The sequence below is a fragment of the Ctenopharyngodon idella genome, chromosome 18 (assembly GCF_019924925.1).
Source record: "Ctenopharyngodon idella isolate HZGC_01 chromosome 18, HZGC01, whole genome shotgun sequence".
In the NCBI taxonomy this organism is placed as follows: Eukaryota; Metazoa; Chordata; class Actinopteri; order Cypriniformes; family Xenocyprididae; genus Ctenopharyngodon; species Ctenopharyngodon idella.
The window spans coordinates 2,383,749-2,410,343 of record NC_067237.1 but is presented as its reverse complement, the minus strand read 5'-3'; the positions used below and the strand labels follow the sequence as shown (position 1 = coordinate 2,410,343).

At 37.5% G+C, this 26,595-nt stretch overlaps 1 long non-coding RNA gene across 3 annotated transcripts; it reads left to right on the top strand.

The window, feature by feature from the left end:
- Positions 1 to 1,955: 1,955 nt before the first annotated feature.
- Positions 1,956 to 24,885, top strand: LOC127499708 (uncharacterized). 3 transcript variants are annotated; one of them, XR_007926169.1, is made up of 4 exons: positions 1,956 to 2,170; positions 23,751 to 23,835; positions 23,923 to 24,067; positions 24,278 to 24,885. It is a non-coding gene; the product is annotated as an uncharacterized LOC127499708 (long non-coding RNA). The 3 variants fall into 3 exon arrangements; XR_007926167.1 differs by lacking the exon at positions 1,956 to 2,170 and adding an exon at positions 21,179 to 21,430; XR_007926168.1 differs by lacking the exon at positions 1,956 to 2,170 and adding an exon at positions 21,179 to 21,430 and having other exon boundaries at positions 23,923 to 24,088.
- Positions 24,886 to 26,595: the final 1,710 nt, after the last annotated feature.

Genomic DNA, 26,595 nt, shown 5'->3' with positions numbered 1-26,595 from the left:
ACCTGTGTTTTGATCCGGAGAATCTGAACTCTGTCTGAAGATGCATAATAGTGCCTGAATGAAATTATTATATTATATTATGTATCAATATTTATATATGTATATATTTATAATTCTCATAAAATATTACATAATTTGATTTACTTCATCGCTGAAACTAGTATGGCTGACAGGTGCATATTGGGCTTTTTGTATCTGATTGAGTTCGTCTTGCTCCTGTATCCATGATGTATGGTTCTTAATGACCGGGAGATCTCACTTCTAGGCTTCAGGGAAGATGCAGGCTTGAAGTTGCTTGGCAGAAGTAGAATAAAGGTTGTGGAGATTTGAAGCTCTCTGAGTTCTTGAGCTGGATGACAAATGCAGTCCATGAGGAGATTTAATGTCACTGAACACAATTTCTCTTACAAATACATCTAACGGTTAAATTCAGAAAAAAAAAAAAAAAAAAAGTAGCTTTTTTGTGTTCGACATATTGCGATCAAACAGAAGAATAATTACTGAAAATTATTCCTTAGAACTTGTAGATAATTCAACAGACTGACTGTACAACTGAGAATGTTTTATATTTTGCCGGTGTTACATTTTTTTGACATAATTTAATCATTTAAGGGCCAAAGTTTTCTGCATACTGTCTGATATTTAATTTGGCTGTGTTTGTGATAACCCATTCATAGAGAAGCTGAATGTTTTATTATTGTTATCAGTCTATTTTATACTTTAAGTTTTTTTTATGACTTTCTTAAATTATTGCAAGGAACACTGTCAGTGATGTAAGAGGCAGCAGCTGTTGTGTGGGTGTTTTTGAGTTTGCGGGCCTGGCCCACCTCATCAACGGGGTCACCACTAAAGCTGATCCATTACCTGCACTGTACTGCCGTCCAGAAGTTCCCCAGGAAATTGCCTAATAACAATAAAGAATCCAGGGGCAAATGGAGTCCATGCTGTTACGGAGGCCGTTCCAGAGGAGCTCCAAAGAGGAGGACCGGAGGAGCTCTCCAATGGGAGAAAATCTGGGACACTTGGAACCAATTAAAAGCACCAAGGCTTGCCAGCAGCTCCTATGCTTTCTTATTCCCCCCCTCTTCCCCTCCTCTTCACTTTCTCTCCCTTTTCATCTCTTTTTCTTCACTTGGCTATGTGTACAGGAAAGCTTCCTTCCACATGCTATTTGTGGATCCAAAAGATCTGGGTACAGGCAAGCTGGAGAGGTGTATGTAAATACAGAACTATTCCCAAGTTGGGCCTCCTTTTGAATATCATTTCAATGTTTTTTATGACTTAAAAAGCTATTTTTAATCCAATGCACATGCCACCTTACAGCACATCAGAATGTTCTCAAATTAAAAAAAAATATATATATAAATATATATGTTATTTCATGTTAAAAATTATATACTTTTGAATATCTCAATGCTTTTTACATCTTAAAAAATCTCACTCAGATCACATCAGAATGTCAGTCTAGCTTTGTGCTCTAAAAATAGTAATGTAATATTAGTAGTATATAATATACTCTTTTCAGCTAAATGGAACATGTTTATGCTCTCTATATCACATCTGGTACTATTTTGTATTTTCAGATAATGGCCAGCAGATGGCAGCCAAAGCCCTCTCAAAATCCTCAAGTGTTCTTCTTTCCAGACACTGCGTGGCACATAAACACAAGTCTAAATAATCATTATCCAAAATTAAGCTTTACTATTCCATGTGTGTCATTACTTCAGAAGTTCTCATAAGTTCTAAAGATGGCCTCATTTTACCCATGGATTTATGATATAGACCCACAACAGCAGGAATATTTTGAGTGCACAGGCCGCCAATGATTCTACCAGATGCGTTTCAGTGTGAAGCACACAGAGCTATCTGCAGAACCGTCTCACAGACAAATAAAAGACCGAATCACATTTGTTTCTGGCCACAAATTCCCATCTCGTGTGATCCGATAAGGCCTGTTCGGTTGATGACCCCTCGTGGGGCTTTTAATCGCATTAGCAGGTCGTACAAGGCACCTGCTTTTCTTCTGATGCTCCTGCTGAGAGTAGGTGGAATATCTGAGTTTATTCTGAGAGAAACAATCCCATGGTTCAGTTTATCCGTAAGCCTCATGTTCTGTTGAAGTAGACTGGATTTTTAGGATCCCAGAGACTCAAATGACATTAATTTTGAAGTGAGTACCTTATTTTCTGTTCAAATCTTTTTTTCAGATGTAGTCAAAGTATGTAGTTATTATACACACTTTTTATCAGAAAATAGACTCTTTTGAGAAAACTGACTTGTCTAATACGATGTTGTTTTGTTTGCGATCAGTTTGGTCTCACCTAGTGTTGTCTAAAGTGATACCACGTCGGTACTGAAATTATAAAATGTTATGCTTTGAGCGCTGTTGAGTGGATTCGTAAACACCTCTGATTGGCTTTTGTGTTCACGTGCTCAACAGATATGTCTGTTATTGGCTACAATGATCAGCGCACGGGAGCGTTTGAATTTGAAAGCGTTTTGAAAGCGGGAGTGGGAGCGTATAAAAAAATCTACTGATAGATGCCTGATTTCAAACGCTCCCGTGTGTAGCTGTGTAAACGCTCGGTGAAGAGCATCACTGATGTCTATTTGCAAGTTTTTGAAGCGTTGATCACTGTAGCCGATCACAGATATATCTGATGAGTTAGTGAACACAAAGGCCAATCAGAGTTGTTTACGAATCCGCTCAACAGCGCTCAAAGCCTCATATTTTTAACATGAATTGATATCGCGGTTGGTACTTTTGACAACACTAGTCTCACCAAAAACGCATTTTAGAAAAGATACTAATAGACTGGGGGGGGAAAAAAAAGAAAAAGAAAAAAATATGTGGGATTCACTTTGAAACAATTTTCACTCAGAAACTGCTGGTAGATTTCTCAAATAATTACAAGTAAACTGCAAGTAACACATTCAATTAAACTTTTTGAAGTAGAGAGACTGATATAGTATTTTCTTGTAAAATATACTCCAATAATCTTTGTTTTATTCACAACTACACAATTTTATGGTATAGATCAATGGCTAGTGGAAATGTGTTCACTAAATAAGAAATATTATAATGTGTAAGTTCATGTCTTTAGGACCTCAAACATTAGAAATGCAACATTTTTTTTTTTATTAAGGATCTTTATATATTGTTCAAAATAACATAACATTCTCATGGTTGTCATAACATTTGGAAAAGTCATGAAGCTAAATATGCTAAGTGGGATCTTTGAAATATGAAAAGACTATAAAACATGACGATCAATATCAGATGTGGTGGGATTTTCAAAGTTTGTAGTGATAAAGTGCCACTATCTCTATCTCAAAAGGTCTTGCAGCGTGCAAAGATGGCAAAACACAGCGCTCTTGTTTAGGGCTGGGTATGTGTAGAGCCACTCCCAGGCCTAATTGTACCAAAGTTCTTTCCAAATTGCAATTAAAGATAAACAGAGAGCTTGATGGGGAGCTGCGATAATGCCGCTATCTGGCATCAGCCTAATTGTTGCAAACATGCTCCGTTTGACAGACAAATGTACTCTGGCTCCACCCCCTCCATCTTGGCCTGTGTAGTGCGTACTTCAGGGCCAATCTGTTTACTAACCATCTCATTTAAGGCACTTTGATGTTTCTGCCAGCCTTGTTATAAACAGTTATTCTAACGGTCTGTAGATATTGTAGAACGAGCTGCGTTATTTCGGGGTCAGATGACGCAGGCTTGGTTTGAAATTGCCTGCTGATTTGTCATCGCTGGATAGTGTTCAAGGCAGACAGAACGCTAATCAAATATGATGTCATTTTATTAAGGAAGACCGTGCTAGAACTGCAAGAGTAATGACTCAAGATGCTCACTAACCAGGTCTTCAGACGATTTTCAGTTGTTAGCGTCATTTACCAAAGCATTCTGTCCGTGCATCGTTGCCTGTCACTGGCTGAACATTAACTGCCCCACCAATTCAACACCCTGCTGAGTTAATGGCCATACCAACTCTCCTCATCGCCTCTGAGAACAACAAAGAGTTTGGCATTAGTCAGTGGAACATACCTTGAGAGTGACTAGCAGTGCACTCAGAAAAACTATTGATGCCTAAATTTAAGATTTATGTTAAGAGAACCAGACATCTGCACAGACCCATACGACCAGCTTGAACTGGCGTGATGTACCAGAACTTCAAGCAGAAGGAACTGAATGAAATATTATAGTGGCCTGCCACTGAGCCTGGTTTCTCCCAAGGTTTTTTTATCTCAATTTCTGTCACCGATGGAGTTTGGGTTCCTTGCCACTGTCGTGTCTGGCTTGCATAGTTAAAGGGTTAGTTCACCCAAAAATGAAAATTATGCCATCATTGACTTAACCTCATGTCGTTCCAAACCTGCAAGATTATAATTCATCTTTGGAACACAAATGATGATCTTTTTAATTAAATCTGAGAGCTTTCTGTCCCTCCATAGACCACTTTGACGCTTCAAAAAGTTCATAAGGAGATCGTAAAACTGATATGAATTGAGTGGATTAGTCAAAATTTTGAGATTCATTCTCGTGTGTTACGCAGCACATTTGAACTTCTGCAAGAACAAATAAGGTTCATTCTCATGTTACGCAGCACGTTTGAGCTTCCTCAAGAACAAATGAGGTTCATTCTCGTGTGTTACGCAGCACGTTTGGACAAGGACAAGGTCCAGCCTCGCGAGCGAAAAAGGACAAGGTCCAGCCTCGCGAGCGCTGATCTTTGTCTCCTGTGGGTTCAGCTTTCCTCACATCTGTCGATTGCTCCTGTCGATTGCTCCTGTCTGCCTCGCTGCTCAGATTGGTTTGCGTCTGTAACTCCGTATAGCTTTGTTTTGAATCTCTTACTTTTATTCATTGTTGCTTATTTTTTTATTACCGTATATGTAATATTGCCTACCACACTAATCTGACGTCGCTAGCTTGTAATATTTGAATCTAAATCGCTGTTACAACGCATTTGCATTTGCAGCGCTAGCTTGTCAACTTGTTAACAGTCGCTCGCGCGCTCCTTTTTCAACGCGTTCTTCAAACAGCTGTGGTAAGTCGGATCAGTCTACAAACACGGTGAGTCATGTCATCCTCTCCCAGCATTGCTACCTGTTCCATTTGCCACATGTTTACCATAGCTCTCTCTGTCAGTGATGAGGGATTTACATGTCATAAATGTAGGGAAATAGTCAGGCTGACAGAGAGAATCTCAGAATTAGAGACACGCATCCAAACTTTAATCGAGGATAGTAAGAATGCAAGGGCTTCAGATACTGTTTTGGATGCGACTAGCTTAGTGAACTCTGTACATTGTTTGGTTCCGGCTGTAGAGCCCGTGCAGCAGGGCACTTGGGTAACGGTGAGGCGGCCTAGCCGCGAAAAACACCACTCTTCCGTTCCAATAAGAACATCAAACAGGTTCTCCCCACTCAGTGATACACCCACTGAGAATCCTGTTGAAAGTGCCCTAGTTATTGGCGATTCTATTACACGGAACGTGAAAATAGAGACACCAGCCACCATAGTCACATGTTTGCCGGGAGCCAGAGCACCTGACATCAAAGCAAATTTAAAAGTGCTGGCTAATGCTAATCGTAAATACTCTAAGATTATTATTCACGTCGGCACTAATGATGTTCGACTTCGCCAGTCGGAGATCACTAAAATTAACATTAAAGAGGTGTGTGAACTCGCAAGTACAATGTCAGGAGAAGTAATTTGCTCTGGCCCCCTTCCTGTTCGTCGGAGTGATGAGATAGTTAGCAGATTATCATCACTCAATGGCTGGCTGTCTAAGTGGTGTCCGCAAAATAATATAGGTTTCATAGATAATTGGAAAAGTTTTTGGGGCAGACCTGACCTGTTAAAAAGAGATGGTATTCATCCCTCCCGGGATGGTGCTGCTCTTCTCTCTAGTAATATGGCACATAGTCTTAGAACTGAAACATGACAAACTGGGGCCCAGGTCAGAAAGCAGCAGACAAACTGGCTAAACCGACCGTCTGCTAGCTGCCTCACGTTACAGAAGTCAGAAAATTCAGATAACTCTCAACACATAGAAACTCTTACACCTAGATATTTTCAAATAGAGACTGTGTCTGTACCCCGAATTAGTAAAAACAAAAAACTTCCAAACCCATTTAATGGTAAAAATTTAATTGATGTTCAACAAATAAAAAATAGAGATAATAATGCTAAACAAATGATAAAACTCGGGTTGTTAAATATTAGATCCCTTTCTTCAAAATCACTTATTGTTAATGATATTATCAAAGATAATAATCTAGATGTGCTGTGTTTGACAGAAACTTGGCTAAAACCGGACGATTACATTACTTTAAATGAGTCTAGTCCTCAAGGTTATGATTATCGACACAATGCCCGTCAGAAAGGCAAAGGGGGAGGTGTTGCTGTAATCTATAGTAATATTTACAGTATTAGTCAGAAGTCTTTCAAATATAATTCCTTCGAAACTATGGTACTTTACGTAACATTATGTAAGTTGACATTTGTGCTGGCTACTGTATACAGGCCACCAGGACACAATACAGACTTTATCAAAGAATTTGCTGACTTTCTATCAGAGTTAGTACTAGCTGCAGGTAAAGTCCTTGTTGTTGGTGATTTTAATATTCATGTAGATAATAAAAAAGACGCATTAGGATTGGCATTTGCAGATATTCTAAACTCTATTGGTGTTAGACAACATGTGTCAGGACCCACTCATTGTCATAATCATACTTTAGATCTAATATTGTCACATGGAATCGATATTGATGCTGTTGAAATTCTGCAGCAGAGTGACGACATCTCAGATCATTATCTAGTCTCGTGTATACTACATTTAGTCAAGGCGGCTAAACTGCCTCCATGCCATAAATATGGTAGAACCATCACTTCTACCACTAAAGATTGCTTTATAAATAATCTTCCTGATCATTTTCATCGCCTTAGCATACCAGACAGCTTAGAAGACCTCGATGTTGCAACAGAAACTATTGCCTCTGTCTTTTCCAGCACATTAGACTCAGTTGCTCCTTTGCGTTTAAAAAAGATTAAGGAAATTAATCCAATGCCATGGTACAATGACCACACTCGGGCCCTAAAGTTAGCAGCCAGAAAAATGGAGCGCAGCTGGAAGAAATCAAAACTAGAAGTATTTCGTATTTCGTGGAGAGAGAGAATGATTGAGTACAGAAAGGCCTTAAAATCTGCTAGATCTGCCTATTTTTCAAAACTCTTAGAAGAAAATAAACACAACCCTAGGTATTTATTTGATACAGTGGCTAAATTAACAAGAAATAAAGCTTCAACTTCTGATGTTTCCAAAGAGCACAGCAGTAATGACTTTATGAACTTCTTTACTTGCAAGATTGATAATATTAGAGAAAAAATAATAACCATGCAACCGTCTACTACAGTATCGTGTCAGATAGTGCATTGTAGTGTCCCTGAGGAAAAATTCAATTCATTTACTGCTTTAGGAGAGGAAGAATTGTCTAAACTTGTTAAATCATCAAAATCAACAACATGTATGTTAGACCCTATACCGACTAAGCTATTGAAAGAAATGCTTCCAGAGGTCATAGACCCTCTTCTCAATATCGTCAATTCATCTTTATCATTAGGATACGTACCAAAAACTTTTAAGCTGGCTATTATTAAACCTCTTATTAAAAAACCACAACTTGATCCTAGAGAATTAGTCAATTACAGGCCGATCTCAAATCTCACTTTTCTGTCAAAAATACTAGAAAAGGCAGTATCATCACAGCTATGTTCCTTTTTAGAAAGAAATGGTATCTGTGAGGATTTCCAGTCAGGATTTAGACCGTACCATAGTACTGAGACTGCTCTCATTAGAGTTACTAATGATTTGCTCTTATCATCAGATCGTGGTTGTATCTCTCTATTAGTGTTACTGGATCTTAGTGCAGCATTTGACACTATTGATCACAATATTCTTTTAAATAGACTCGAAAATTATGTTGGCATTAGTGGAATTGCATTGTCATGGTTCAAATCATACTTATCTGACCGTTATCAGTTTGTAGTAGTAAACGAAGACATGTCATATCGATCACAAGTTCAATATGGAGTACCACAAGGCTCAGTACTAGGACCGTTACTGTTCACTCTGTACATGCTACCCTTGGGAGATATCATTAGGAAGCATGGCGTTAGTTTTCACTGTTACGCTGATGATACTCAGCTCTATATTTCTTCGCGCCCTGACGAAACTTACCAATTCACAAAATTAACGGAGTGCATAGCTGATATAAAAAATTGGATGACCAGTAATTTCCTACTACTAAATTCAGAAAAAACAGAGATTCTAATTTTTGGACTAAAAACTTCTTCACGTAATAACCTAGAATATTGTCTAACACTTGATGGCTGCTCTGTTAAGTCTTCGTCGTCAGTTAGGAACCTAGGTGTGCTCTTTGATACCAATCTTTCATTTGAAGGCCATGTTACTAGCATCTGTAAAACCGCATTCTTCCATCTTAAAAATATATCTAAACTACGACATATGCTCTCAATGAAAAATGCAGAACAGTTAGTTCATGCGTTCATGACCTCAAGGCTAGATTACTGTAACGCTCTACTGGGTGGTTGTTCTGCTCGCCTGATAAATAAACTACAGCTCGTACAAAATGCAGCAGCTAGAGTTCTTACTAGAACCAGGAAGTATGACCATATTAGCCCAGTTCTGTCAACACTGCATTGGCTTCCTGTTAAACATCGTATAGATTTTAAAATCTTGCTAATTACTTACAAAGCACTAAATGGTTTAGCTCCCCAGTACCTGAGCGAGCTCCTAATTCATTATAGTCCTTCACGTCTATTGCGATCTCAGAATTCAGGCCAGCTGATAATACCTAGAATATCAAAATCAACTGCAGGTGGTAGATCCTTCTCCTATTTGGCACCTAAACTCTGGAACAATCTTCCTAGCATTGTTCGGGAAGCAGACACACTCTGTCAGTTTAAATCTAGACTAAAAACGCATCTCTTTAACCTGGCATACACATAACACATTACCAATTTATATTTCCAAATCCGTTAAAGGATTATTAGGCTGCATAAATTAGGTCAGCCGGAACCGGGAACACTTCCTATAACACCTGATGTACTCGTTACATCAGAAGAAGAATGGCATCTACGCTAATATTAGTCTTTCTGTTTATCCCGAGGTTCACCGTAGTCAACCGGATCCGGGCCGTATCCAGGTGAGACCAAGGACCTGCACCTTGACACGACCACAACGCAGCCCTGAAGTATCAGCAGAGATTGAGTCAACTAGATCATCCCCTGTGAAGGCCTCATCGACACGACAGCCACGACACAGTTCCTCAACAACCGTCCATACCGGCGTGATGAATACGATCCTCAATTGGATGGAACTGAAATAAATACTTTTAATGTTGCGATCCTATTGGACTTATGATAGCAACCTGAATTGTAACAAAGCACTGTTGGCCAGAGGAGAACTGGCACCCCGACTAAGCCTGGTTTCTCCCAAGGTTTTTTTCTCCATTTTAACACCAATTTGCCACTTGTCTGCCACCTGATGTCACCTGATGGAGTTTGGGTTCCTTGCCGCTGTCGCCTCTGGCTTGCTTAGTTGGGGACACTTGACTTGACATTTTGATATTCAACAGTGCTTTTGATCTGCCTGCATTGACACTATTCTTTAAGAGCTGCTGTGCAGTCAAACAATGTACCAGTTATCAATGTAAAGCTGCTTTGACACAATCTACATTGTAAAAAGCGCTATATAAATAAAGGTGACTTGACGTTTGAGCTTCTTCAAGAACAAATAAGGTTCATTCTCATATGTTACGCAGCATGTTTAAGCTTCCAGAAGAACCAATGAGATTCATTCTTGTGTTACGCAGCACGTTTGAGCTTCCGCAAGAGGATTGTTCTCACACATCAAGCAGGTTCAGTTGAGCGTCTGTTTATGTCCGCTGATGAATTTTTATATGTGAATAAAAGCCTAAAAGCGATCGGGTCTCTTCAGAAAATTTGGACTAAACCATTCAATTCATATAGATCAGTTTTACGTTCTCTTTATAAACTTTTTGAAGCGTCAAAGTGTCAGTTGCGTAGCTGTCAGTAGAGGGACAGAAAGCTCTCAGATTTCATCAAGATCTTCATTTGTGTTCCGAAAATGAACGAAAGTCTCATTAAAAGTGTTAATTACAATATATTGTTAGTTTTTGTGTGTCTGATGATTGAGACTCTGGCTACAATAATGCTCTGAGTTTGGCTTGCAAGTGTCATCCCATAAAAAATAGTTTGCATGCTATAGCAAAACCCTTGTCCGTTATGAATTTATTCAAAATAATGCAATGGGGGGACTTTTGACCAGAGCTCGTGTACAATGCTTAGGCATGAAGGCAACGGTTTTATTCATCATTAAACACATTCAATTAGAATAAAAGTAAAGTACATCGATTTACTGCCAAATTGAGAAGTTGTAAATTCCCGATTCTTATTGCATTCTGTTCCATAATTAGCCATGATTTATCATGTTAGTTAAATCAGTGACTCGGTATTTACGAGAGCTTTACATGGTGGTTTGTGATTTCTGGAATTGAATGAAACAACATGTATTTTTTCCAGAGCATGTACAGTAACAGCACAATGCGTTTAGACATCAGACAGCATTGTGTAAGAGAGGGAGGAAACAATTCTCCAGCCTCACCAAGGGTTTTGCTAAAACCAACAGACTCCCCTGCAAGGAAAGAACAGGAAATGACTAAACGCAAACAGGAAGTGCTGTGAGGTGACCAGTAGCATGTTGAATGGGGAATGTTAGACAGGTCTGGGACTCAGCCGCTACTGCTTCAGGAAACAGCTGGACTAAGAGAGAAGGAGAGAGAGGCAAAAAGACAGGCTGCTGTTATTATCTGACAGTGTGGGTCAGTTCTGTTGTGTTGCTAAGCGCAATGCCAGATGAACTCAAAGCAACTTTTTTAGACAATAACTCTTTAACTGTGTACTGATGATGTGTTTACTGGCGGGAGGGCGGGGCAACCTGTCACTCACATGAGATCCACCAATAGTAAACCACAACCATCAATCAATTCTCCATTTACAAAATCAAGTCCCGCACTACATTATTTCTTGTTCGAGAAGCTATTTCACATGGATATACATCACAATAGGGAAGAAAAGACTATCGCAACTTCCACTTCATGTCGACTTTAAAAATACAATTTATACATGACTTCTTATACATTAACAAAAATTTTGATTAAAAAAATAAATAAATAAATACTCACATAGGTGTAAGGAATATGTTCTTATACCTTCTACTTGACGGTTACAACACATAATGTTTTTAGAGTCGTTAAATGTAAATTTTTTCTTGAAATTTATTTAAAGGTGCTATATGTAGTATTCAGAAACCCTTGTTATTAGTGACACCGGTGGCCATTAAGTGAATTGCAGCAATTTGTACGCATAATGTACTGTACAAGAGACATGATTCAAAACCTTGATATGCTCTCGGCGAAGTTCTTTTTCATTCTTAGCTTCAAAGTAGTTGGAAATACCTTTGCAGCGATAAACTGTTAACAAACATAACGACGCCATCCATGTTGATGAGAGCAATGTTTAGATGCATATGTAAATATGTGCTGTGCGCTTTCCTCTCAATAACAAAATAAACACAACAAAAATGACAGCGGTGAGAAAACAGCAGTTAAGAAAGCATCTGAACATAGTAATGTGGATATGTCAATTTATCAGCATCATGTCGACAGGTGAGGTAATTAAAATTACACCGTTATCATAGTTTGATTATAAAGTATATCTGAGACTATAGACTATATAGATCTGGCTATGTGAGAATATAGTTTGAATTAATCCCATTTCTTTGCATGACACATTGACATAACAGTACAGAATGTCTCTTTCGGCATTATCCTGAAAATTGTATAAGCATCCGTTTGATGTGTCATAGGGAGGGCACGTAAACATCACATCATTTTGATTTTCCAGGCAAAAACATCCCGAGTCCTTCACTTAGTAATCAGTATACAGGCTTAGACAACCTAGGAAGTTGGGGAAGGCCTCATTTTTTAAGTTTTGTTACAAGCTGTTCACACATTGGCAATAAAAATAATGATTAATACATGAAAATTCTCACATACAGACTCTTTAAACCATATGAATCCAATGTGAATGCAATATTAAGTAAAAAAGCAAACGTGTTTGATATTTAAAAGATGTTTCCATGTCATGGACCCACTACCAACGTGTTTTGATTTGTGCATTTTCTGATGTAACAGCACCCTAAAAATTTGACTCCTAGACAGACATATTGATGGTCAGAGCTCTAGACTTAGAAGGACAAAACCCATGGAGAGTCTGTGGTTTTATACTGAATTATCCTGTAACCCAACGCTCATGACCTCAGTCTGCGCTACCTTTATGGCTTACAGAGCTCGTAGAACCTTTACAGCTTATGTCGTTCATGTATATGTGAGCTTGCGGTTTGCATGTGTGCAAATTCCTCCAAGTTCACCAAAGAAAAACACGAGCTTCTCCCCAAGGAGCTTTTTAGTCTGAGCATTGGAATACCTCTGCGCGTCACAAACACTAAAGCTAAACATACGTTAGCATCGCCCTCTCCCATACTGGACATTCTGTTTCTAATGGCTGGCCTGTCCCCTGAAACGTTATTAATTGCCGACTGGTTGATAAGCAGGGCATAATCTGTGGCACAGCTTAATAACGGTCTGATATTTATGAAAACCATCTGGTTGGAGTATTTATAGAATGATATGACATTTCATTGTTTCTGTCAAGCAGCTGGCTGCTGTGAGCTCCACTGGCTGCCGTCCCACCCGCTCTTGGAAACAGTCTGTCTGTCTCTCTCTTTCCCTCTTTACCTATTTCTCTTGCTCTTTTTCTCTCTCTTTCTCTTACTCTCTATCTATTATTCTCCCACAGTCTTTCAGCCCACTCTCATGAACCTGAAAAGGGCTACTTTTCAATGAACATGGAATGGAAGTTTTATGGCTTGGCTTACCATCAGAAGGTCTGGGAGTAATCTGGCCAGAACAATTGTTGTTTAAAGACTTTTCTTTTTTTAAATTTTTGTTTTCAGAGTCATTACAGACAGTGGCTTTGGCCAAATCAAAAATAACTACTGCCAGAAGCGCATTTAGTGATGTTGAATTTCATTAATAGTGTACTATCAATCTCCAATACAACAAAATCTGGGGATGTCTGAGTTTCTGTTGACGTAGCACAAGATATTTTTCAACTGCAATTAATTATCTGTTATAACTGTTATTACATATTAATTACAATGTTATAATGCCATTCATATTTAAAGAATATGACCGAAAAGACCAAGGGCCTGACATTCTTAAAATATTCTCAACTGCCATTTTCTCCTTTTTTTTTTTCTTAAGGAAATTTAAGAAATTATTATTATTATTATTTAAAGAATCTTCTTAAAACGCATTGTAAATACCTTCTTAAAGTTATAACTTCAAACGTGTCTTAAATCCCCAAAAGGTAAGATGTTTTATGGATTTATCAAATTTGTTGTAATTCAGCATTACAACATAACACTAGCTACATATAATAAATATATGACTATACAAAGGATATGCATGATTTGTGACAATTCAATAACAACTAAGAGTCAAATAGGCTCCTCGTTTTTAATTCTAGCCTATAATTGTCATATAATTAAAAAATCAAGAACTGCCATGCAAGCCAGATAACACCAAAGCCTGTCATTTTCTTAAGAAATAATATATTAACCCATTTAAGCCCACCGGCAACTATAGTTGCCACAGTGTATGGTTGTCATTTTCCTTTTGTAAGTATTTTTCTAGATGTTTTCCATGTTTAATTTCTCAATGACATGCCAGCAAACAACCAAATAAAGGATTTCAAGAAAAAAAAAAAGGTATTCACTTCCTTCCTGTCACATGAGGCTGTCAACTTCCTATCCCTACTTCCAGGAAGCATAGCGAAGGCAAACCCTTCCAAAGAAAAGTAATTTTCATGTTAATATTAAGTATTTTATATATATATATATATATATATATATATATCTACATAATCATGAGGGTCTCTAGGATCATCCTTACAAGAGATCTATAGTTTTTTGTATACTTACTCAAAAGTCCAAGCGGCAACTATAGTTGCCGGTGGGCAAATGACTTGTAAGTATATATATAATGGGGAATTGGGGTATACTGTGTTTAATGAGTTAATAAATCAAGGTTATTGGTCTTGTTTAGTGCTTTTTGCTTTCATAATATTTTACATTGTTATATATTATATATTGTTGTTTGTTTATTTATTTATTTTTAAATTTATCTATTTTTTGTTTGTTTGTTATATGTGATCCTGGACTACAAAAACACTCATAAGAGTCAATTTTTTGAAATTGAGATTTATACATCATCTGAAAGCTGAATATATATAAGCTTTCCATTGATGTATGGTTTGTTAGGATAGGACATTTGGCCGAGACACAACTATTTGAAAATCTGGAATCTGAAGGTTAAAAAAAAATCAAAATACTGAGAAAATCGCCTTTAAAATTGTCCAAATTAAGTCCTTAACAATGTATATCCACGCACAAAAAGAATTTCTTTTATATATTTACGGTAGAAAATTTACAAAATATCTTCATGGAACATGATCTTTACTTAATATCCTAATGATTTTTGGCATAAAAGAAAAAATAATCGATAATTTTGACCCATACAATGTATTGTTGGCTACTGCTACAAATATACCTGTGTGACTTATAACTGGTTTTGTGGTCCAGGGTCACATATAGGTGTAATTTATTTTCTAATGAACGATGTAATTTAACTTTTTGTTTCACAATGCTCTGTTGGGGCAACTTAATGGCTGCACTTTGTTCTGCACTATGTTCCACCACTTTAATACAAATGGATTTGTTGTTTGTTGTGTTTTCATATTCAAGAGATTATAAGCTAGACGCAGCTTCTTTTTATGTTCGCATCGAATGTTCTTTGACTTTGATTGATCTGTTGATCTGTTGACAGCAGTTATTTTGAGTTAGATGCCAAATGTTCTCCTCCTATTCAAATTTTACATTGAAGGGGTGGAGACAACATATATGCCCACATTCAAATACGTTTTTTAAGAAAAAAAAAAAAAAAAAAAAACTGGGAAAAATAAATGCAGAATATGTTCACATAGGACACTATTAACAGGACTATATGCATGAAAGCATTCAGAAAAAATTGGGCACAAATGGGTTAAATAAAAGACTTCTTAAGAATCTTTCAAGAATTGCATTTAGTAACATTCTTACAAATTTGAAATCTCGTAAATTCTTTCTTAAATTTTTTTGTGAATCTGCTCTCATTTTTGGTATAAAGTCAATAAAAACACTGCTTATCTGCTTTTTTTTAACAGTTATTTTACAGTTATCGCTCTTATTTTTCATGCTGTCCAAATGTGTTTTCTGTTGAGAATACAGTTCCAACCCAGTTGGAAAGGATTATTTTAAAGAGACAGCTTGTACGGGGGATTTAAGGCTGCTTTCTGTCACCAATTTATCACAATCATTTGGCCTTTGCACAGTGGCTAAACGTGGATGTTTAAACATGGTAACACACTTACAAACCAAAAAATGTTCATCACAATGACTGGCCAGAGAGGTTTCCAAGATTAGTTTGTGCAATCTGTTCCTGCGTGAGCAAAACAACAATGGTCAGACATGGCATATTGTGTACTTTTGAGCTTCTTGTTTAATTTTTTAACTCTTTTTATAGGTGATCTGTGTATTGTTTTAATATAAAAATATTTTTCTCCAATCCTAACTAAGACATCTAGTAATTTATAAGTTGAATAAGACTGTGAAACTGTGGATCTGTGGCACGTTTTGAGCATCCTCGACAGCAGCATCGGCTCAACAAAAGATATGAATTTTGCGTAGGACATTCTGTTAGACTGACCAATGGAAGTTGGGCGAACTGTTCAAGAAACCTTTTTAAAACATTATTATTTTTGCATTTACGTTTTGCGATGCTAGTGGCACAGAAATTACAATTGCAAGCTTTATATAAAAGATTTGTTTTCTTATAACATTCTTAAAAATAACGTTTCCAGTTACACTGTAAAACCCGATAAGTTACTGTAACTTAAACCATTTGAGGAAAAAGATTGCCTTAAACTATTTAAGTTTCAAAACGAATAAGTATGCGTACTGTAACTCATTTATTATATATTATTTTAGTGTTGGTTTAAACTCAACTTAAAAATTTTAAGTTTATTCCACTCATTCAGTTTGAATTCAGGCAACAAAGTTTTAACAACTGTATAGCTACTTGAATGGTTTAAGTTCATCAAACTCAAAGTAATAAAGTTACATAGCAATAGCATTGGTACAAAGCAATGATGACAGAACAGGAGACCAAAAAAAGTGTTTTACAGCCTGATGCTATAGAAAAAGCTTTTAACCCTACTGTATTGTATTTGATATGTACATTTCTAAGGTCTTAACTGAAAAACCTGTTGCACACAATCTACTACATGCTTTCTGTCGTCTGATCGATAGTAACTCTTATATTGTGATATTTCAAGATGAACATTTACTGGATTGAAGCAACTTTGGTTTACTTGATTATCCGTATGTATTTTTTTTTCGAAAAACTATGTTAAGGGTGTAATGGGGCATCTGTAAGCTAAATATGAAAATATGTTTATCACTGTTGAACTATTAATCATTTGGTTTCTATAAACAATTCTAATGACTCTTGTCATCATTTTCAGTAAACCAATTCCCTAAATACATCAAATTGTGTCCAAATAATGTGACGTTTGAATGGAATGTAGCTTCTGGCCTTTACGTTTTGACTAAGTGCTTTCTCTCTGTGCATGAGAGAGAGATTTTTAGATGTAGCAGCAAAGGTGGTGGATGTGCATGATGTGTGTTTATAAAGGTGTGTGTATGTGACAGACAGACTACAAGACGAGAGAGAAAGAGAGAAAGAGAGAAAGAAGTGTGCTCGGGCAGCACCAGACTGGATGGAGAGCGGCATGTTTGTGTTGGAGCTGTTAGCTGCATATTTGGACCACATGTGCTCTGAGTTTGGGAGTAACAGGCCAAATGAAAGGCACATTGTACCCCAGAATTGCAGCGTCTGCACTTGTGCCCATGGAAAGCAACCAGCTTGCGCAGAGGGAAAAAAAACAGACTTGGAGTGACAAAACTCCAGATGGAAATCAATGTCATTAGTCAGGCAGACACGCCAGTTCTGGTGCTGTGGCTGCTGGATCTGCCATGTGCATAGTTGTGGTTGTAAACTGATTTTCATTTGTTTTATGTGAGCTGGTGAGAGCAAAGAGAGTAAAGTGTTATTCCTCCGACCATATTTTTGTGCTGAACGGTGAAATGCCTGAGGTTGCAACTAAGTCTGCGTAAATGCTCTGAAAATTTATGGTTTGACTTGTAAAGTCGAATATAGTTTCACGTTTAGTGCATGCATACGTTTAAAAGTGGCTCATTCAGCCTGCGGTACCACCCTCGGTCAGACGGGGGCGATAACGAGCCGTGCTCTTAGTAGGCAGCTAAACTCTTCACACTTTCCCTTTGTGTCTTCCATGTAGCGCTCTCGGGTTCTGAGAACATGAGAGCACTTCACAACAAAAAAACCCAAACCACACACGTTCTCCCTGCTGCGTCTCTGCACATTTTTGAGTCTCTGCCAGCCACTTTCAGACATTTCTCCTCCCAGAGTAAAGCTATTTGTCACTTCAGAATGAAGCGCACATTGAGCAATAAAACAAGTTGTGCTCAAGATGCTCCTGACATGTTTGAATGTTCTTTCTCGCTATTAAAGCAGAGAGTAAACTTCATTGGGTTTATGGGTGACACATCTGTGTTGTGATTGTTAATTGTTTCCGCCGCATACAGTTACAAGGAACAAAATTTCTCATTCTACGCCTCCTAAAGGGTTAATACGTCATAATACGTCAAAGCGAGCACCAGTACACATACTTAACAGCAGCAGGTCATTGCTCATGTGACCCTTTTACTTGCTAACAGTCAAATTTAGGGGTTTTTCAAGATTCTTTAATATGTTTCAGTTTTTCCTTCAAAAAAATTGATCATTTTCTGCCAATCATCTAAAAACAGGCCAGCCCCAAACTCGTGCCATTAGTTGACTCAGTGTTGTTGCGTCGGGCTGGTCAGGATGCTCAAACAGACTGATTAGAGAAATCAATGGTTGTTTTCATTTACTTCAAGTGTTATTTTGAGCCTTCATTAGAAGAAATGTATATTTGGACAGACTAATTTCAGTGCTTGTTGATGACAATATGATCATGCAGTCATTGCTATCGTTGTTGTTCTTGCTTTACACTACTGGTCAAATGTTTGGATTAATTAAGATTTTAAAATGTATTTTGATCAAAAATAAAGTAAAACATATTTCTTACACCATGTCCTAACCTGACGCGCCGCAACACGTGATAAAAGGTATCTTCTCCATGTTAATCCGAGTTTTTGTCCTAACTAGCCGTGACGGCGACGTGTAATGAATCTATTTTAGAAATGGTTTCTATTTTTCTGTGACATCGCAGCTGGAACAACAACACAAAGTATGATAATGATAATCTTATGTACTGTTTATGTGCTTTATTTAATGTTAAAAGCTTCCAATGTGACTTTAAATATCATTTTGTGTGTCTTTTATAGTTGTACTGACTGCAACAATGGACAATTCACCTCAGAAATACCTTCAAAATAAATAAAATGAAACAAGAACGTTCAAACTGTCAACTCATTGTGAACAGACAAGTGCATACTATGACAAAGATTGTTTCAGTAACTCAGTATGTATTTTCAATAATGTTAAAATGGTGTAAAATTCACAGGGTTGCCAGGTTTTCACAACAAAACCCGCCCAATTGCTACTCAAAACTAGCCCAAAACTAGCCCAATCGCGTTTTGGGGGGCTCCCCCGGTAAAAAACGTGTACGGGGGGTTAAAATCCCCATTTTTGGTGGGATTCCCCTGGTAAAATTTGCATTCCAGTGGCTATATCATGTTATTTGGGGTCACTTTTGGGGACATGAAAAACAACCCGCAGCAACAGTGTAAAAGTAGCCCAATTCCGCTGGTAAACCACGGACTTGGCAACACTGAATATTCATGAATTTGATTATTTACTTGCGAGTGCCGAGAGCTTGCAGAGAGAGCCCACCCACGCGCTCTTCTGATTGGCTGTGATTTTTGATTGACTTTATCGCGTCTCATAGTCGCGTCGCGTCTGGTGTGGACAAACCGTTTGTCGCTGGAAGCTTATCGCATCGCGTCTGGTTAGGACTGTGTTATTACAATTTAAAATAACGTTTCTATTTGAATATATATTAAAATGTAATTTACTCCTGTGATTCACAAGATCGCTTCATACAGTAAATGTTTTATATCGCATATACTGTAAACATTAATCAATGTACATGCATCAAATATGGTAAACGAACTTGAAGCATGCACATTAATGAATATAATATAAAAAATATCTTAATTTTTTGTCCTGAAGCTGAACGAAATGACATTTAATTTCATTTTGGGGTGAACTATGCCTTTAACATTTCTTTGTTTCTCTTTCTCATCCTTACTTGCTTTCTTTATAAAATCACTTCTGATTGCCTCTATCAGTTTTAGTACTCCACCTTCTTGGTATCTTTGTTTAAGTGGTTTTTAGAGTCATGGGAAAAAAAGCGCGCTCTGTATGACTTCTCAATGACCCGGAACAGCGTCTGTAATCTGTGTGGCTCCATGGCCCTAAAACAACACAGGCCGTCCTGGACAAATATGCCTCTCTGCTTGACCAGACGAGGGCCGATGGAAACACCCACCCTATTAAAAGCCATAGATTTCAAACATGGCTAACTATCTTTGCCAGCTTATCACTCAAACAGTGAATCTACCACACCCTTCCAAACACAGACTCTCAAACATTGGCTCCACAGCTCCGTGAGTCTGTTGAGAAGCAGATTTCATTTCTTTATCAAAGCTGGAGAGATTGATGAAAGGGTGTCTTAGGTAATGATCGCCTTGAGGCGTGTGTGATAAATAGTGTTGGACGAGCGGAGAAGATTTCGTCCAAATGGAATTTGATTGAGTAACGGCGTGCATGATGATGCGAAGAAGACTACTAACGTTTGTAGTGCTGATGGCTCTGCTGTCCAGATGTGAACTGTTCCATAATTATACTGAACTTGTAATTTCAGCATCTTATACGTTGCATATTGATTGCATTTCTACAGAAGGATCATGAGAGAAAATCGAGCCACAACACAAAATTTAATTGAGCATTTGATTTTGGCCAAGTCAATTTGTGGAATATTGATTTGAGCAGTTTTCTTTGCAAATAATCCAGCACACAAAAACCTTGTCACATGAGCTCTGCCAAAATGTTCATGGAGGGAAAAAAAAAAGAGTTGTTTGAAGTTTTCATATTTACAGTGCAGTCACATACACTACCATCAGAAGTTTGAAATAATTCACATTTTAATGTTTTTAAAAGAAGTCTCTTCTACTCACCAAGGCTGCATTTATTTGATTAAAAATACTGTAAAATTGTGAAATATTATTACAATTTATAAGGACAATTTTCTATGTAAATATATTTTGAAATGTAATTTATTCCTGTGATCAAAACTGAATTTTCAGCATCATTACCCCAGTCTTCAGTGTTACATGATCCTTCAGAAATCATTATAATATGCTCATCTACTGCTCAAGAAACATTTCAGATTTCTATAAATGTTGAAAACAATATACTGTTTAATATAAAATACATTCAAATAATAGAAAACAGCTATTTTAAATTGTAATATATAACTGTTATATATACTATACTGTTTTACTGTATCAAATAAATGCAGCGTTGGTGAGCATAAGAGACTCTTTCATAAACATTAAACACTGTAATTAGTCCAAACTTTTGACTGGTGGTAGGCTAGATAAATATTGAACTAAGTTCTAAAATAATGGCTGTAATGACTGACAGCGAATAGTCATTTTGAACTCTTATATCTGCAAAATCTGACCGCCTATTAGGCAGGAACTGGCCAGTGTTACTGCTTCACTGTGCACCCATCAGCTCCTGCGGTGTCCGTCTTTATTTTTGGAAGGAGGGATCATGTTACGGCCATGAGAAGACCCCTCTAACAGGAAGTCACCCAGTGGGACACCAAGTTGTCTCTTGCTAGCTCAGGCCCTGAGCTCTGCTCACCCTCAGGGTGAATCTCATGCGCACATACACACTGTGGAAACATTGGTTAAACTCCAGCTGAACTTAACATCAATATCCTCATGGCCTCGCCATGCTAATAAGAGAAGCGCGCTGCTTGTGGTGAGTTCTCATGGGCCGCTGAGGAAGAGCGCTGTGGGTATGTTAAACATCACCACATGAGCACTTACTGATTTCATAACGCTGAAAGCGGCTGTCACAGATGGTTTTTCAGATTTCAGATGAGAATTTAACCGTGAATAAGCTGTGTGAAATCAGGTATCTACTGCATCAAACATAGATTATGCCTTTCTTATTATGGTAACACTTTACAGTAAGGTTCCATTTGTTCACATTTGTTTACTAACAATGAAAAATACGTCTAAAGCATGATGGCAGGTAAATCAGATGAACATCTATAGGTTGAGATGCGTCCAGTCAACAGATCTGATCTAATCTGCTGCTAACGCGTCTGAAACCACACAAACAGATCTATCTGCAATGATCTGTGTTTTAGTTAAATAAAAACTGATTGTTGTTGGTTATTCTACTACTGTATAATCAATCTCCAGACAAGCAGCAGATACAGAACAACTGTAAACACAGATTTTATTGGACTGGTTAAACTGAGGATGTATACTTCAGATATAAGCACACTGAATATGATTTCAGCTGTAAAAAAAAAAAAAAAAAAGCCTGTTTGAAAAAAGTCAGTCTGAGGTGCTCTTAAAGCTTCTGTCGCAGACCTAGTCTGTTTGTGGTCAGTTTTTGGATCATTTGGTTGGTGTAAAGTGTCAAGCCACCTGAGTGTACCCTTGTTAAAAAGAAGTGCACTTTAGGATGTTATTTACAATGGAAAATGTTTTATAGTTTAAATTTATATTAAATACTATTAGTTGAAGTTAAGCTTTTTGACCCACTTAAGTAGGTCTTCAGTACATCTTTATATGCAATTTCATAATTACTTCTGTTGATCCATTGAAATATGGTTTAAGTTAAATTTATATATACTTAGGGCCAGATTTACTAAACAGGGCAAATTAGCATGAGAGCGCAGTTCCAAAAAGTGCAGATGGGAGTGGAAAGTTCTGTGTGTAATCTACTGATGATTTAAATTAAAGAACACAGACACAGTCGGATCATTTCCATAATGACCAACGCAATCTACCAAGAGCAGCGCAAATTAGCATCTGTTTTAAGACATGCCTTTTTTGGGTGGTAAATAATGGCGCAAATACCAGTAAATTGACTAGCTTAAACCTTAGTAAATCACGTTGCATGATTCATTTAAATACTTTTCTCCCATGAGTTTTGCGTCTGAAAGGGAAACTACTACAAATGCATATGCACTAAGGTCAGCCGCCAAACTAACCTTGTCCACGCCTTTTTAGCACTAATTTTTCACTTCATGTCTTTAGTAAATCCTTACAGTAGTTTTTTTTTTTTTTTTTTTTTATGCTAAAAAAAGAGGGTTTGCGCTGGTGCAAGCTGTAAGTAAATCTGGCCCTTAATGTAATTTCTATTGTAACTTGTATGTCATGAATTTACATTTGTAATTACACATTTTTAATGATGAAAATGCAATTTAGAGCACCCCCATTGCGGTCGACATGCGTCCTTGGTACGCACTTTTGCCGAGCCCACACTGAAGCGAGATCCGCAGTAAACATCTCCCCGACAGTCAAAGCGGCATTACGTCACAAAAGTGCAGACTCGTAGGAAGACCGCAAGTGTTTAGGGTGCCATTTGGGATAGGGCCAAACCTGCATCCCCTCACTCATTCTTTTCATTATCTCCAGATGAATATTGTTGCTGAATTTCTGTGTTATGCATAATTTTACACATTCCCGAAGATTTTGTGCTCACACCCAAAGTGTGTGCATATAAGTCCACCTCTCAGTACTAAATTGAGTTCTTTTTCACTGCTTATTGCGCTTAAATATTCAAATACACACAAAATAATGTCAAAATGCCAGTCTTCGTGAGTATTCACATAAACACATTTAGTTATGATTTAAGTGAACGTAAACAGTTGAGAAAGAAAACGCATGTGTAACAGTATAATGGATCCATGTGTCAGCTCTTAAAGTGACAGCAGCCTAATAAACCTGCTGTCAAATTATGAGATAATATTAAAAATATCTATATGTTAGTTTTCCCCCATGGTATTAATGTCAAAATTGTGGCCAGTGAAAATGCTGAGTGGCTAGTAACTTTTGAAAACCACTAGCCACAGTGGCTGGTGAATGTCAAGCCCTATATATACTGTACTACAAGTACACATTCTTAAGCATACTTCTTTTTCCCAAGGCTAATACATTTGTGGTAGACAAACACAAGTGCCATTCTGTGTACCAATCAAATATGAAACGGGTCCAACTGAGGAATCATACTTGAGTTTGACCCAAACTATCGAACCAAGTGTGAAATCTGAGTCTTAAGCTTGAAAACTCCAAATCTTGACTGTTTGTTTTGCTCAGCCCTTTTTGTGACCTGAAGGCCAAAGCAGCCCCGGGGGAGTCCAACAGGAGACACAACAAAGAACCATTTATTTCCAGCTAGCAGGTTGATGCGCTCTAATAATTTCAAGAGGATGTATCTAGTATATGTGCTTCTTTTCTAAATGTTTCTCTCTCCCTGCCTTCATTATAGGATGAAGGCTTTGTGGATTATGAATGAGGCTGTCTGCTTTCCCCCAGCTGTTCTCCATTACAGAGCCATCGTGTGTGTGATACGAGCCAGAGCTCAGCCAAAGCTTAAGCCCTGCCAGGTAGCGGTGATGAGACCCAGGGTTCAGGTGCGTGTGAGTAAAGTCAAGGTGAGGGGAGTGCGCTTCCGGACCCAGTGTTGTGCTCCACTCTAAACCCTGTCTCATTTTCCCTCCACCTCGCCTCACTATTTATATCACTCACGTCTTTTATTGCGCTACCTTTTTTCATCCACTACCTCTCTCTCCTGTTGTAATTTATCCCAATAAATGAAAACCTCTCTCTCTCCTTTTTCCTAGAGCTGTAACCATTACTTTCCTGGCACTGAGCCAATGATGAAAACAGGAGATTTGACTTCTCTAAACTGTTTGGGCCAGTTTTATGAAACTGTGTAAATCAGTGAGGATAGAGACAGAACAAATGAGAAATTGAGGACGGGGGAGAAAGAGACAGAGGTGGAAGGTCACTACCATGTTTTTTCTACTTCTACAGTCGAGACGACTTGAATGAGCAATCATTTTGTTTTAAAATGAACAGATGTTCAATAATATAATAGAGCATTTCCATTTGTTCAGCTAATTCAAAGGGTTTGTGAATGAAGGGTTTGTATTAGCTCGAGATAGTATGCTTGTTCTTTACTTTTCTTTTCTTTTTTTATTATAATTAATAAATATAAAAGTATATGTTGTTGTTGTCTTTATTAATTCTGTTTTTTGCTTAGACATCTTTGTACATATGTAAAACCATAGGTAAAGCCCCATGTAAAGCCCCAATGACATATGACTGTCATTACCAATCAAAATGCATGTTAATTTAAATGCAATGTGTGGACTTTTTACACGGCCCCTTACCCACCATTTGTCCTATTTCCATTTAGTAAAACTCATTTTTTTTATTAACGACTACACCTACCCCAACCCTAAACCTACTCTTAGTTATTTATAGTGCATATACACTTTATGAGCACATGCATTCCCTGGGATCGAACCCACGATCGCATGATCACATGATTGCACATTGCAATGTTCTACCAATTGAAACCCGAAATATGAAGCAGATAAAAGGGTACAATGCATTAAAATGAAAGTGTCCTGTTGTCAATAGAAGCGCAACTTTAGTAAACGCTCCTATGGGCCGTATTTCAGGGTAGTGACAAATGACCTATATGGGCGTATTGATTAGAGGACATGTTGTGTACACAAACTGTCGGATGCACAGCTTTGCAAAGTATACTTCATTAGTATACTTCAAAGTATAATTGACTCGTACGCATACACAGGCATTTGACGCATGCGCAGTTTTGAGCAATCTCTCGCCATGAGTTACAACCCATGTAAACATCTTTGGTAGGGTTGTAAAAATGAGGGTAGTTTCCAACCTCTTCACACAATCTCTCGTCTATAGGCCTCCATCATCGCTGTAGCTTGCATGTGTTCCAGTCTGTTCTGTTTATGCAGTTTTTCTTTGACTACCTTGTAAATCGACAAGGTACGCGCACCGCCGGATTTCTGTAACCGTCCATACTTGTATGCGCAGGCCGCACATGCGCATTTAATTTTTTTATCATTTTTTTGCATACGTGTAAAAAGTGAAGTATACTTTGGGCTTAAGACAGGAATAACAATGCACACTACAGGTTTAAATGAATTCACAATACTAAATAACACCAAAAGCAACTAGATTTTTGGGTCACACTTTATATTAGGTGTCCGTAACTACTAAGTACATACATCAAAAAATAAGTACAATGTACTTATTCTGTTCAGATTGTATTGCAAAACACTTTTGCTGCTATTGAGGTGGATACCGGTAAGGTTAGGGACAGGTTTGGTGGTATGGGTAGGTTAAAGGGTGAGTTAAGGTGTTAAGGGAGGGTCAACAGTGTAATTATAAATGTAATAACAAATTAATTACAGCTGTGGTATTTTTCAAATCATAAATACAATGTAAAAACATGTATGTACGCAATAGTGTTTTGTATCAAATGATTAATTCAAATGTTAGTACATAGTAGTTAAGGCCACCTAATATAAAGTGGGACAAATTTGTGTTTTATTTATTTATTTATTTATTTATTTATTATTTCTGGCTATGTGGTTGCCAGAGTGCTATGGGGTGTTTTGGATGGTCGCCAGGTTCATATACCTAATACTAAATATGAGCAATAGCAATATTAGCAAATACTACTAATGATCGTAATGATGATGGTTTAATCTCTAAACAGAATCTTACTGCTGTATTATTTAACTGATTCATCTATATTATGTAATGTAATGAAAGCTAGTCAAAGATTTAATGTGACAGATATGAAATGGTAGATTTACAGTACACTGGCAGTTTAGATCTTATTGATATGACAGTGGTGAAGAAAATGATAGAGATCAGATCTGAGTACATGATCATGTTCTGAGTCGGATTCAAACTCATATCCTTCATAGATCAATGTGCATGAATTAAATATGGTTTTTGAATTGTTTAATGTTTAATAATACATGATGCAATAGGACCTTTTCTTCTCTCAGCTCTTGGGCTAAAAACTCAAGCCCACTCCCATGTTGTCTAACACCCCCACGATGGTTCCCAGCTTCTCGGCTCTTTCACAATCTGATTGTTTATG